Consider the following 13,691-nt stretch of genomic DNA (forward strand, 5'->3'; position numbering starts at 1 on the left):
CGGTCTCTGTGTTAGAAATCCCCCATAAATGACCCATTATGAAAACTGCACACCTCACTGTATTCAAAATGACATTCAGAAAGTTTGTTAACCCTTTAGGTGTTTCACAGGAATAGCTGCAAAGTGGAGGCAAAAATTCAAAATCTCCTTTTTTTTTACACTAACATGTTCTTGTAGCCCCAATATTTTCATTTTTACAAGTGTTAAAAGGAGAAAAAGCTACACAAAGTTTGTAGCCCAATTTCTCCCGAGTATGGAAATACCTAATATATGGAAGTAAAGTGCTCTGCTGGCGAACTATAGGGCTCAGAAGGGAAGGAGCGACAATGGGCTTTTGGGGGGCATGTCACTTTTGGAAGCCCCCATAGTGCCAGAACAGCAAAAAAAAAAAAAAAAAAACACATGGCACACCATTTGGGAAAGTACACCCCTCAAGGAACGTAACAAGGGGTACAGTAACCCTTAACTCCCCACAGGTGTTTGACGAACTTTCGTTAAAGTTGAAAAATATGATTTTTTTTACACTAAATTGCTGGTGTTACCCAAAATTTTTCATTTTCAAAAGGGGTAATAGGAGAAAAATCCCCCCAAAATGTGTAGCCCCATTTCTCCTGAGTAAGGAAATACCCCATATGTGGATGTAAAGTGTTCTGCTAGCGAACAACAGGGTTCAGAAGAGAAGGAGCAAAATTTGGCTTTTTGAGAGAGATTTTTGCTGAAATTGTTTTTGGGGGGCATGTCACATTTAGACAGCCCCAATGGTGCCAGAACAGCAAAAAAAAAAAAAAACACATGGCACACCATTCAGGAAAGTACACCCCTCAAGGAATGTAAAAAGAGGTACAGTAACCCTTAACTCCCCCACAGGTGTTTGACAAACTTTCGTTAAAGTTGAAAAATATGATTTTTTTGGAAATGAATTGGTGGTACCCCAAATTTTTCATTTTCAAAAGGGGTAATAGCAGAAAAAGCCCCCCAAAATTTGTAGCCCCATTTCTCCTGAGTAAGGAAATTCCCCATATGTGGATGTAAAGTGTTCTGCTGGCGAACAACAGGGCTCAGAAGAGAAGGAGCAAAATTTGGCTTTTTGAGAGAGATTTTTGCTGAAATGGTTTTTTGGGGGCATGTCGCATTTAGAAAGCCCCAATTGTGCCAGAACAGCAAAAAAAAAAAAACACATGGCACACCATTTGGAAAACTACACCCCTCAAGGAACGTAACAAGGGGTACAGTAGCCCTTAACTCCCCAACAGTTATTCCAAGATATTTTTAACAGTGGGCTGTGAATATTAAAAAAATATTTTTAAAATTTTTACAGCCTACGGTTTCAAAAATCTTGGAATTCCCATTTTGGATCTAAATGGTCACTGTACCCCTTCTTATGTTCCTTGAGGGGTGTCATTTCCAAAATGAGGTCACTTGTGGGGGTTTCCACTGTCCTGGCTCGATGGAGGCCTTGCAAACATGACATGCCTCCATTCCAGCTAAATCCACTTTCCAAAAAGCCCAATGACGCTCCTTTCCTTCTGAGACCTGTAGTGCTGTAGTAATTCCATATTTGGGAGAAATTGTGTTTCAAATTTTGGGGGGCTTTTACTCCTTTGTCCCTTGGGGAAATGAAAAACTTGGGGCCACAACAACAGGTTAGCGTAAAAAGTTATATTTTTTTTTTATTTTCACTGCTCACTGTTCCAAAAATCTATCAGACACCTGTAGAGTCCAAATGCTCACTGCACCCCTTTTACATTCCTTGAGGGGGTAGTTTCCAAAATGGGGGCGCATGTGGGTGTTTTTTCTGGGGGTTAATGTCAGAAATGCTACAACTATTAGCCAACCCTATGCAAATCACCAATTTAGGCCTAAAATGTACACGGTGCTCTCTCACTCCTGAGCCTTGTTGTGCACCCGCAGAGCACTTTACGTACACATATGGAATATTTCTGTACTCAGGAGAAAATGTGTTACAAATTTGAGGGGGCTTTTTCTTCTTTTACTTCTTTATGGGGCTACACCAACATGTTAGTGTAATATTTTTTATTTTTTAACACTAAAATGCTGGTATAGCCCCCAACTTTTCTTTTTCACAAAAGGTAAAAGTAGAAAAAGCCCCCCAAAATTGTGAAGCAATTTCTCCCGAGGATAGAAATACCCCATATGTGGTCCTAAACTGTTGCCAGGGCCAGGAAGTGAGAGAGCTCCATGCTCATTTGAGGCCTAAATTAGTCATTTGCACAGGGGCAGCTGATAGTTGCAGAGCTTTACTTACATGCGGTGTACCAAAACACTGCAGTTAGTAAGTCTCCGCCTATTGCAGTGTTTCCCAACCTGGGTGCCTCCCGCTGTTGCAAAACTGTGACTCCCAGCATGTTGGGAGTTGTAGTTTTTCAATAGCTGGTGGCAACCTGGTTGGGAAACACTGCCCTACTGTGTTGATCCAGAGGAAGGCAAAAAAAACCCTTATGAGGCGGATGCCAATATGCCTCATACTAGGGGGAAAAATTCCTTCCCGACTCCAAATATGGCAATCAGAATAAATCCCTGGATTAACATTCTTGGGACTTTTTGGAGATTATTACAACCAGGGACTGGAATGTCCGTGTTGCCAATGCATCGGAAAAGCACTGTACATAGCCATGGTCACAAGCTCATGTACAGTGTCACCAATACATTGGAAAAGAACAAAAAAAGTAGTGTACAACGCCGTATCCAGGCTCGTGTACAACGCACTTAAATTTTGGGAAGAATATAAATGAGGTAAATCATAAATACTCCACAGACGTATGGTACGTCTTGAAGCATTCTTTGATGCAGAGGCCTGGTTTTTCAGGACAGGTGTCACACTGGAAAATGTTGTCCTTTCTTATCCCTTTTTTAGAACAGACTCTGCACCTTTTCTGTGACCATCCTTTTTTTCCAGTGTGGGGGACCTCTCCTGGAAAATGTTGCCTTGTTACAATACGGGAGCCTTCAGTTCCAGAGGTACTTGGGCCCATTCCTTCCTGGTCGCCAAAGATCAGGGCCTTGATCACTACCTCCTGGAACTGCAGGAATGTCCCTGCGTTGCCAGCGCTTCGGAATAGCACAAAAGCGTTGTACAATGCCGTCTGGACCATGTACAATGCTACTTTTTTGTACCATCTTCTGATTTTGCACATAGCGATATATGGTTTGAGGACTTGATCTGAGAGATCAACTCCTCCCATATACTGATTGTAATCCAGGATACAATCAGGTTTGAGGACCGTTGTTTTGGTACCTCGTACAGGGACAGGTGAGCTGCCGTTACTGTGAATGGTGGTCAGCATAAGGACATCCCTCTTGTCCTTATATCTGACTAACTGTTACGCCGAGCGCTCCGGGTCCCCGCTCCTCCCCGGAGCGCTGACAGCATTCTCCTGTTCCCAGCGCCCCGGTCAGACCCGCTGACCGGGTGCGCTGCGATAATGTCCCTAGCTGGGATGTGATTCGCGATGCGGGACACGCCCGCTCGCGGTGCGCATCCCGACCCGCTTACCAGACTCGCTCCCCGTCTGTGCTGTCCCGGCGTGCGCGGCCCCGATCCCTAGGGCGCGCGCGCGCGCCGGGTCTTTGCGATTTAAAGGGCTGGTGCGCCACTGATTGGCGCGTGGTTTTTAATTAGTGTGTTCACCTGTGCACTTCCCTATTTTACCTCACTTCCCCTGCACTTCCTTGCCGGATCTTGTTGCCATTTTGCCAGTGAAAGCGTTCTTTGTGTATCCCTAGCCAGTGTTCCAGACCTCTTGCGGTTGCCCCTGACTACGATCCTTGCTGCCTGCCCTGACCTTCTGCTACGTCCGACCTTGCTCTTGTCTTATCTCTTGTACCGCGCCTATCTCAGCAGTCAGAGAGGTTGAGCCGTTGCCGGTGGATGCGACCTGGTTGCTACCGCCGCTGCAAGACCATCCCGCTTTGCGGCGGGCTCTGGTGAAAACCAGTAGCAACTTAGAACCGGTCCACCGACACGGTCCACGCCAATCCCTCTCTGACACAGAGGATCCACCTCCAGCCTGCCGAATCCTGACACCAACAACATATTGTCACTAGTAAGGGCCCTACTCTCACCCCTAGGGATCAGTGGGAGATTTGACGGAAGGCCTCTTTGATTTTTCCGCACAGTGCCACAAGCGGCAGTGGCCCTGGCGGAAAGGGACTTGAAGAGAGGGATGTTTGTATAAAAGTTATCCACATACAAGTTGTAACCTTTATCCAGCAGTGGGTACATCAGTTCCCACACAATTTTCCCGCTAACTCCCAGGATGGGGGGGCATTCTGGGTGTTCACCTTCGTACACCCTAAATCTGTAAGTGTACCCTGAGGTGCTCTCACAGAGCTTGTATACTTTCACGCCATACCTTGCCCTTTTACTGGGAATGTACTGGCGGAAATGAAGTCTCCCTTTGAAACCAATAAGGGATTCGTCAATAGCGATCTCCTTATGGGGGATATACGCCTCTGCAAATTTTTTACTGAAATGATCTATGACCGGCCTGATTTTGAACAGTCGGTCATATGTGGGATCATTTCGTAATGGGCACATTGCATTATCGACATAATGCAAACATTTGAGTACAGCCTCAAAGCGATCCCTTTTCATGGCCATACGGTAAAGGGGGATGTTATACAGAACATCCCCACTCCAGTATTGCCTAATGCTCGGCTTTTTGACCAAGCACATATGCAGAATGAGACCCCAAAATGTCCTAATCTCAGCTGCATTGACGGGGGTCCATCGGTCGGGCCTAGCCAAAAAAGCATCGGGGTGCTGTGTCACAAATTGATGTGCATACAAATTTGTTTGGTCCACCATCAAATTGACAAAGTCCTCACTGAAAAAAAACGTAAAAAAGTCAATTTCAGTGAGGCCTGTGGTGTCAATTTGGATTGCTGGGCGGCCAGCAAACCCAAGAATCAGTGGCGCATAATCATCCGGAACTGGGGTCCAGACAGGGCCATCTGTAAGGGGGATACTGCCGCTAGTATGGTGGACAGGGAACATTGTACGAGGGACAGGGCTACTTGTTTGGGGATCAAGGCTACTAGTTTGGGGGACCTCTCTCGGCATTGCCCGGCGCAAGCGCCGCTGCCGCCTTCTAGGGGGTTCATCTTCACTGAATGATGAGGAAGAGGAAGAAAAGAGGAAGGTAGGGTCTTCCTCTTCCCCATCACTGGCGGATTCGCTGTCGGAGGCAAGCATAGCTTATACCTCCTCCGCCGAAAACATGGACCATCTACGGGACATTAGAATTTTTTGGGGGGGACGAGGTGGGGGGGAGGTGGTTTGTAAGTGTGCATGTGTGTAAATGTAGTGTTTTTATTTACTTTATTTGTGAATAGTGTAAAGTGAGTAGTGTAGTGATTTAGTACTTTTGCAACTGTACAAATGGACTGGCGGCACAAATCCCAACACCGAAAAAAAAAAAAAAAAAGAACTCAAGAAAACAGACACAAGGAGAAAATTAAGAGGGGGGGAGTGTGTAGCTCAGGGAGGCTGGTGATCAGTAAAATGATCCCATGGATCCCAAATAGAGAGGAACAGTGGGACAGTGTTACTCAGAGAAGCAGTCAGGGACTCGAGCTATCGGATCTCTCGGACTTGGGCCAAAAGCTAATTTTCCGTCAGAGGGGGTTTTTGCTTCCAGTATTTAGCTATCAGTGTCTTAGCCGCTAGGACAACATGCATAAAAAGTTTAAACAGGTTTTTGGACAGGACCCTGGGAAACAAGTGTAAAAGATAAACCAGGCAATCAAGAAAAAAAATCAACCCGTAGTACCGATTCAATTAGACAGGCGAACAGTCTACAGTATTCCACAATAAGCGGGCAAGACCAAAAAATATAAAATGTGGACCCAATCCCCACTCCACAACACCAGCATTGCGGAGGGATAGATGGGTTCAGTCTGTTAGGAGTTCATGGGTATTGTACCATCCAATGAGCATTTTAAATTGGGTTTCCTTGTAGGCCGTACAAATCAAGGCCTTAGAAGCCCTTTCCCAAATCACCCGCCACTGTGGGATAGTGATACTGGTATTCAGAACCTCCTCCCAGCGGCCCATATAACGGTGATCAGGGTCATCGCGACCTAAAGGGGAATTAAGAATGGAATAAATAGCCGAAAGGAGACCCTTAACCTGCTGCCCCTGATGGCACAGTTGCTCAAAGCCCGTAGGCTGAGAAGCAACCGAGGACCCCAAGGTAGCTAGCATAAAATGACTAAGTTGGAGATAATGGAACCACTCGGAGGAGGGAAGACCATGCCTAGACACTAGCTGATAGACATGTGCAGAACCAAAAATTTCTTTTTTTTCATTTTGTTCGTTTTCGTTTTTAAAATTTTTTCGGTTCTGTGAATATTCGGAATGCTGTGCATTCGTCATATTCGGTTTTCGGATGTATCTGTGAAAATTTTTTTCATTTTCAGATGCATTCGTTTAAAAAACGGATGCATTCGTTATAAACAACAAATGCATTCGTTAATTCTGATTTTTTGGTTCTGCACATGTCTAGTGATCCCTCAACATACGATGGTAATTCGTATGTTGAGGGATTCATGCAATGTAAAAAAGTAAAGCCCTACTCACCTGTCCCCGCTGCTCCCGATGGTGTCCCCGGGCCTCCGCTGGGCTCTCCTAGTCCTCTTTGGTACTACGCTGGGCTCTGCTGGGCTCTCCGGTCCCCTGTTGTCTGCCGCAAGGGCTTACTGGGCCTCCGTAGCGACGTCATCACGTCGCTGCCGCACGTCGTTCCTATTGGATGACGGGACAGCGTGCACGACGGCATCATGACGATGTCAGAGGGAGACCCGTATGAAGGCCCCGGACCAGCCCAGGACCCACCGGAGGAAGGTCCGGAGCAGCGCGGAAAGGTGAGTGAACCTGCCCGGGCTGCTTCAACTGCTATCCGGCAGCAGCTTAAGCATTATGTGCTGCCGGATAGCAGTTGATGCATGGCCCCGACATTCGGTATACTGATAACGAATGCATTCGTTGTTCGTTAACATGCATATTCATTATGCGTTAGTTAACGAATGCATTCGTTAACTGTATATTCATATTCGTATGCTTCTTCGGGATTTTGTGATTTTTTTTTTCGTGCATTCTTTTCGTAACGAACATCCGAAAACAGGAAAATTTGTTTCGTTCCATGTTCATTCCCAAACGAATTGCACATGTCTACTAGCTGATCATAAGGCAGGAGCACCTGGGAACCCCATTCTCTCACGATACCAGAGGTCAGGCCAGATGGGAAGTCAGGGTGATATAAAAAGGACTGCATAGGGGAAGATGAAGACAATAATTTATACTTAACTGAACAGTAACCCCACACATATTGAGAAAAGGACATCCGACCCAGGAGAGGACCCAGAGAGGGGAAAGACAGCGGGAGGGTCCAGAGGAGAGAGTTAGGATGAACAGGGGCTAGCCACAGATTCTCAAGTTCCATCCATCGACTGTATGCGTGGTACGACAACCAGGCAGCTAGGTATCGCAAATGGGCTGCCCAATTACACTTCACCAAGTCAAGCACTGCCAAACCCCCATGGGACCTACCCGCCATCATAATAGACATTAGCAATCGATGTCTCTAAGCATCCCAAAAAAAAAACGAAAGATGGCTGGAGAGCAGAGAGAGGAGCGAAGAGCAGAGAGAGGAACCCCTCTTGAGAGCATCTCAAAAAAATATAACAACTTAGGCAGGACTGTCATTTTAATGGCCGCTATGCGACCAAAAAATTCTATATATTGGGGATGCCATTTCTCCATAAGGCCTCGAAGTTCTTGGAATAAAGGGGGGAAATTTGCAGAATAGAGAGAGGCGTAAGAGGAGGTCAAGAGAACCCCAAGATACTTAAGAGCATTTAAAGGAAAAGTTAGCCCTAAACTAGAGAAGATAGGGAGAGAGGAAGATTCAGTGGCATAGCCTCAGACTTAGACAGGTTAACCTTATAGCCCAAAACTACCCTATAGGAAGTCAGAATCTGGTACAAAGCAGGGAGGGACAGGAGAGGACGTGAGAGAGTCAGGAGGACATCATCAGCAAACAAACAGATCTATCATGTAACCAGATCCCAAAGACATCCGTATCTCCCCGAATCAAAGATGCCAACGGTTCAATACAAAGAGCAAAGACCAGGGGAGATAACGGACATCCTTGCGAGTGCTGTTAAACAGGGGGAAACTTGGAGAAGTCACATGAGCGAGTTTAATAGCGGCAGTATTAGAGGAGTATAGGCCCCTCAAAGCAGTCAGAAAAGGCCTAGCAATCATACATTTCTGAAGAGTAGCAAATATAAAGGGCCAGCTAAGCCTATCAAAGGCCTTTTTGGCATGAAGGCTAAGGACCAAGGCCTGTTCTGAGCGCCGATTGATTAAGTCTATCAGATCCACAACCCGTCTAGTGTTATCCCCTCTTTGGCGGCAGGGAATAAAGCCAACTTGATCTTTATGAATAAGAGAGGGGAGGAAGCCACAAAGGCGTGCAGCCAAGATTTTGGTAAACAACTTCAAATCGGAATTAATAAGGGAAATGGGTCTTTAACTTGCACAATCATGGGGATCTTTGCCCGGTTTGGAAATAAGAGTAATTAAAGAGTGTAAAAAGGATTGCGGAATTCCCTCACCCCCCCCCCCCCAGAAAGGAATTAAACAAAGAGACAAGTCGAGGAGACAAGAGAGAAGCAAAGGTCTTATAGCAGAGATAAGTTAAACCGTCCAGACCGGGGGAGCCCCCACTAGTAAGGGATTTAAGAATCCACGCCACCTCTTTGGAGGTGATCGGAGCATTCAAAACAGCTTGATCAGCAGCCCACAAAGTTGGCAAGTCACAACGCGACAAAAAGGAGTATAAGGCTCCCTCGAGTCGGACGATAGCTGCGAAGGGAGAGAATACAGTTTAAGATAATAGTCCAGAAAAGACGAGAAATAGCATCAGGATGATATTTGGAGAGTACTCATAGAGTCTTTCAGGGCCAAGGGGGACTAGGCAGCGGCATGATCTCTCAAGCGCCCAGCAAGCATAGTATGGGCCATGTTGCCCTTCTTTATTTTGCATAAAGAAGAAGGTGTTCAACCTTCCAAAGGGCATGAAGCTCCCGGGAATGAGACAAGGCATCCTTCTTAAGACGAGATCCAAGGGCAATACAATGGCCATGGACTACAGATTTATGTGACTCCCATAGGGTGGCCTGCGAAGAAACAGAGCCATCATTGGTAGTAAAATATTCAGAAATACATGCCTGGATCGATTCCTGGGAGGGCAAAGATTTGAGAAGAGAGTCATTGAGACGCCAATGACAGCAACGAAGTGAGGTGGACAGAGGATAAAAGGAAAGCAGAACCGGACTGTAATCAGACCACGAGATCGGTTCAAGGGAAGCATCAGCAAGCATACGTACCTTTGGCAGGTTACTGAAAAAGAAGTCAATATGTGTGTGTGCAACCTGTGCGGGTGAGAGTAAAAAGAAAAAGACCGATCCATCGGGTGGTTAATATGCCACAGATGGCGAATCAGCCGCCGAAAAATCAACGCCAAGCGCAGCTGCGGTGGAGACGGAGGAGATTCTGCTAAAGACTATGGATCCATGGAGGGGGAAAAAATTTATTAAAACCCCCACCCCCTGAAGCCACGCAGACGGGGGATACGTGTGAAGCTTAGCCAGAACCCTGTGTTGAAAAGGAATTTGGGAGGAATTCGGGGCATAGACATTGCAAATAAGGAGAGGAATACCCCCCAAGGAACCCTCTACAATGACAAACCTTCTCTTTGGATCTATAAAGGAGGAAGCCCCCTGCAGGGGGCAAGACCTGGAGATCAAGAAAAAGACTCCTGCGACCTCCTAGAGACTCCTGCGACCTCCTATCCGCGGTGGCAGAGAAAACCTGGGTAAAGAGGTGATGGAGAAACTGAAAGGATCCAGTATGGTCAAAGTGCGTTTCCTGGATAAAAGCAACAACAATAAAGTCCTGAGATAAGGCTGTCAGAAACACTCCACTAACTCTTGTATTCCTCAGGCTCAGGATTTTAACCCTGCAGGTCTGCGTGCTCTGTAGATCCTTCGGTGCCTATCAGGCCTGGACTGGCCTACCGGGATACCGGGAATTTTTCCGGTGGGCTGACGGCCCTGGGGCCGCTTTGCAGGGCTGGATTAACGTAGGGGCTCCAGGCCACTACATGAAAATAGGCCCAGCGGCCTGCACAGGTGGCCCACATAGGCCGCCTGGCGCCCACGATAAATATCTTAACAGAAAAAGAGGGCTGGCCATACACTGTCCCAGGCCGGCCCTGCTTCTTACTTACGGCCCTGGGTGGTCAGTGTGGCTGCCTGGGAGAGGCGCTTTGAACTCCAGCGTGGCGCATTGCTGTGCTTAGATGTGAGGTCACGTCACCGTGGGGGTGACGTGACCTCACGTCTAAGTGCAGCAGCGCCACGTCGGAGTTCACTGTGCATCCGATCAGTGCACCGGCTGCCCTGCTCTCTTTCGTATAGGCCCTGCTTGTCCTCAGGTACAGAACCCTGCTTGTCCTCAGGTACAGAGGCACAGCAGTGAGGCAATAGGAAGAAGAGTCCCATCATGGTGGTAAAGGGGAAGGCCCGGCTGGCCAGATGAAGCAGGGGAACGCCTCGAGCCAGACTGCCGATTGCAGACCGGCTGCCACACTGGGGGGAGAGGAGGAGGAGATAGGCCTGAATACACCATCTGAGGCACTGGAACTTCTAAATTCGAGCAGAAAGCAGGGAAGTCCAAGTAGGACCGCAATACAACAGAGCAGCCATCCTTTCGGGCGTGAGGGGCAAACGGAAAGTTCCATCTGTAGGCCACCTGGTTGCTTCATAGGGTAGTAAGAAGAGGTTGAAGCATACGCCTCTTCCTGAGAGTAACCCACGAGAGGTCCTGATACAAGTGAATGGGGGCACTATCAAAGTAAAAGTTCCGTAGGTTGCGGGCTTTCGACATGATGGCCTCCTTCAGCTGGAAATCATGGACACAACACACAACATCCCTTGGCACACCAGTAGAAGACTTGGGACGGAGGGCTCGGTGGGCACGATCCAGCTTTATTTTATGCATAGGGGGCTTCCCCAGGATGGTATTGAAGATAGCCTCCAGGGTTGCGTGGAGGTCGTCATCCCTCGTTGCCTCCGGGAGACCGCGTACCATGATGTTGTTACGTCTCCCCCGGTTGTCCAAATCCTCAACATGGTCATGAAGATCAGTGATAAAAGTAGACTGGGCAGCCAAGGCAGCCTGCAGCTGAGCAACATAGGAGCTGGTAGAATTGTGGGCCTCCTCCAACCCTTCAACCCTATCCGAGACAAACTGAAGATCCTGCCGGTGGGAAGATATCTCAGCACGGCAAGTGTTTTTCACCTCAGAAATCAGGGAATGAAAATCTTCCTTGGTGGGGATTTGAGAAAGAAATTGGCTCCAATCAGGGATAGCTGAGGAGGGAGCGGGAACTCCCGAGCAGTCCAGATCAGTATCAGGTAGGACATCCCCTGACTGTAGGGCCCTAGGAGCCGGAGGTGCAACACGGACTCCAGGTGAGGAAGCAGGACCCCTCTGGGTGGAAGGAGGGGTGGCCCCGGTGGAGAGCCTACTGGAGGCCTGCATTCTCTGGGGTTTAGGGGAGACTGCAGGAAAGGACAGGTGTGGCAACTGAGTGCCCAGGAGTGGAGGAGAAGGAGAGGCAGAGGAATCCTGGGCAGCAGGAGGTAGTGCCCAAGCCCCACACTGGAGGGCTGAGTAATGTGGCAGTTCTGGGGGGCACCCCATGTAGGGAACAGGGGGGATTCAGAGGTCAGGTGCAGGGGAGAGGCTGTATCAGCCACCACAGAGGCCCAAGAAGGTGTCCCCTGGTCCAGAGGTGAGGAGGGAGGCAGTCCCAGGGCTGAGAGCACACTGTCAGGGTGCAGAGCTCACCTCCACAGAGGACCCAGGCAGATGATTTCCTAGTGGTGCTGCAGCAGGGGAGAAACCAGCCCAGTCCAGAGGGATCCCCAAAGCTGTGCATGGAGGACTGACCTGAGAGGCCAGAGGAGGATCCAGGAGAGCCGCCGCCTCGTCCACCAGTAGCCCAGGCTCCTTATTTGCAGGGACCACCAACATGGGCAGCAGGAGCGGAGGCAGAGAAGGCTCCGGTTTCGGGGTGCAGGGCACAGTAGGAGCGTCAGATTACCGGAGCGGGGTGGAACTCCTAGCCAGAACCACTCAGCGGGGTGCAGCATTAGCTCAGCGGGAGCGCAGACTGGAGGCCAGGCCCAAGATGGCGGACGGCTTCACACAGTCGGATCGTGAGGCAGCTGGAGGAACCAAGCAATGCCCGGGGGAGGTTCACATGACAGCCGGGTGGAGGACAGCCACTTCTGGGACCGTCGGGAGGATCTCCCCATGAGGTGAGTGCAAAGTCACTTGCTAATGAAGCAGGTAGCAGGTAGCAGGCCGTGGGAGCAGGTCGTTTATGCGGCCATTGACTTCAGCGCCTCGCCACGGCCCCCAGGATCAGAAACTTATACCCTTACATAAATCACTCCATATTCTGCCCTCCTGGTAAAGATTTATATATAGAGCATGGGAAAGGGACAGAGAAGCAGTCTCTGCCTGTGATGAGATTATTTTCTCTAGACCGGCATTAGACAATGCAGATAAACTGGAATCACTGGTCATATTTCTATCCCTTCCCTTTCATCCAACCAGGAAACAATTTTCTTCCTTTAACTTCAATACTCACAGATTTATTATTTTACAACTTGGTCATAATTTAGCGAAGACTCTTTAGGAGATTGCTTCTACTCCTGGATTACTACGTATGGGCTGCCTATAAATGTATACACTTTTGGTGATTATTGCATTGGGTCTGTAATAACAATGCAAAGTTTTGTTCCAGGTTGTGGGCATTGGAAACCAATAACAAAAAATGCCTGGCATGAGTGGCATGAATACTACTACTCACCCTATGGCTACAACCTACAGCTCCACTGGCTCAGTGATAATCTCCTGGATTGACAACTTTTTGAACCTGGTTCCTTGTATCACAACATAGATTGATGTTTTATGCATTTCTGTAACAATGAAGATATTTCTGCTGATATTAACTAGAGTAATAATTTCAATAATCAATTGTTCCCAGACAAGTTGCAGTCTATTCTATTAGTCTGACAATGATGTCTAAAGGAGTTGTCTGGTTTAAGAAACAAATGGGTTGGTCTCCATTCAGGACCCCATCTATTAGCTAGAGGGGAGATTCTCTACAAGGGATTTTCTAACTCTGGGGGACCCAACATGTTAGTAATATGGACAGCCCATTAATGTCAGTGTGAACTGTACAATGCACTCTGCACTCTACCTCAATGCACATTTCTGAAATTCATTAGGAGGCATCAGTTCCCCCTGATGATGATTTGAAATGTGTTTCAAGGTAGAGTGGGGGGATCCCCATACTGGTCAGCATGTCATCCCCAGATACTTCATTACTGTTCTTATTATGTGAGTGCTGCTAGCCACTGGGCACTTACAGCCATACAGCATTATATTATATATGTTTAGTATAATGCATGCATAATTGTGCATGTGTTTATATCACAGAAACTGGTGATTGTATATTTATGATAACTTGGGTTATCATGTTATGGTGTGATAGACTATCTTGCACTATATTGGACTGAAATATTGT

The sequence above is a fragment of the Hyla sarda genome, chromosome 6, assembly GCF_029499605.1.
Source record: "Hyla sarda isolate aHylSar1 chromosome 6, aHylSar1.hap1, whole genome shotgun sequence".
In the NCBI taxonomy this organism is placed as follows: Eukaryota; Metazoa; Chordata; class Amphibia; order Anura; family Hylidae; genus Hyla; species Hyla sarda.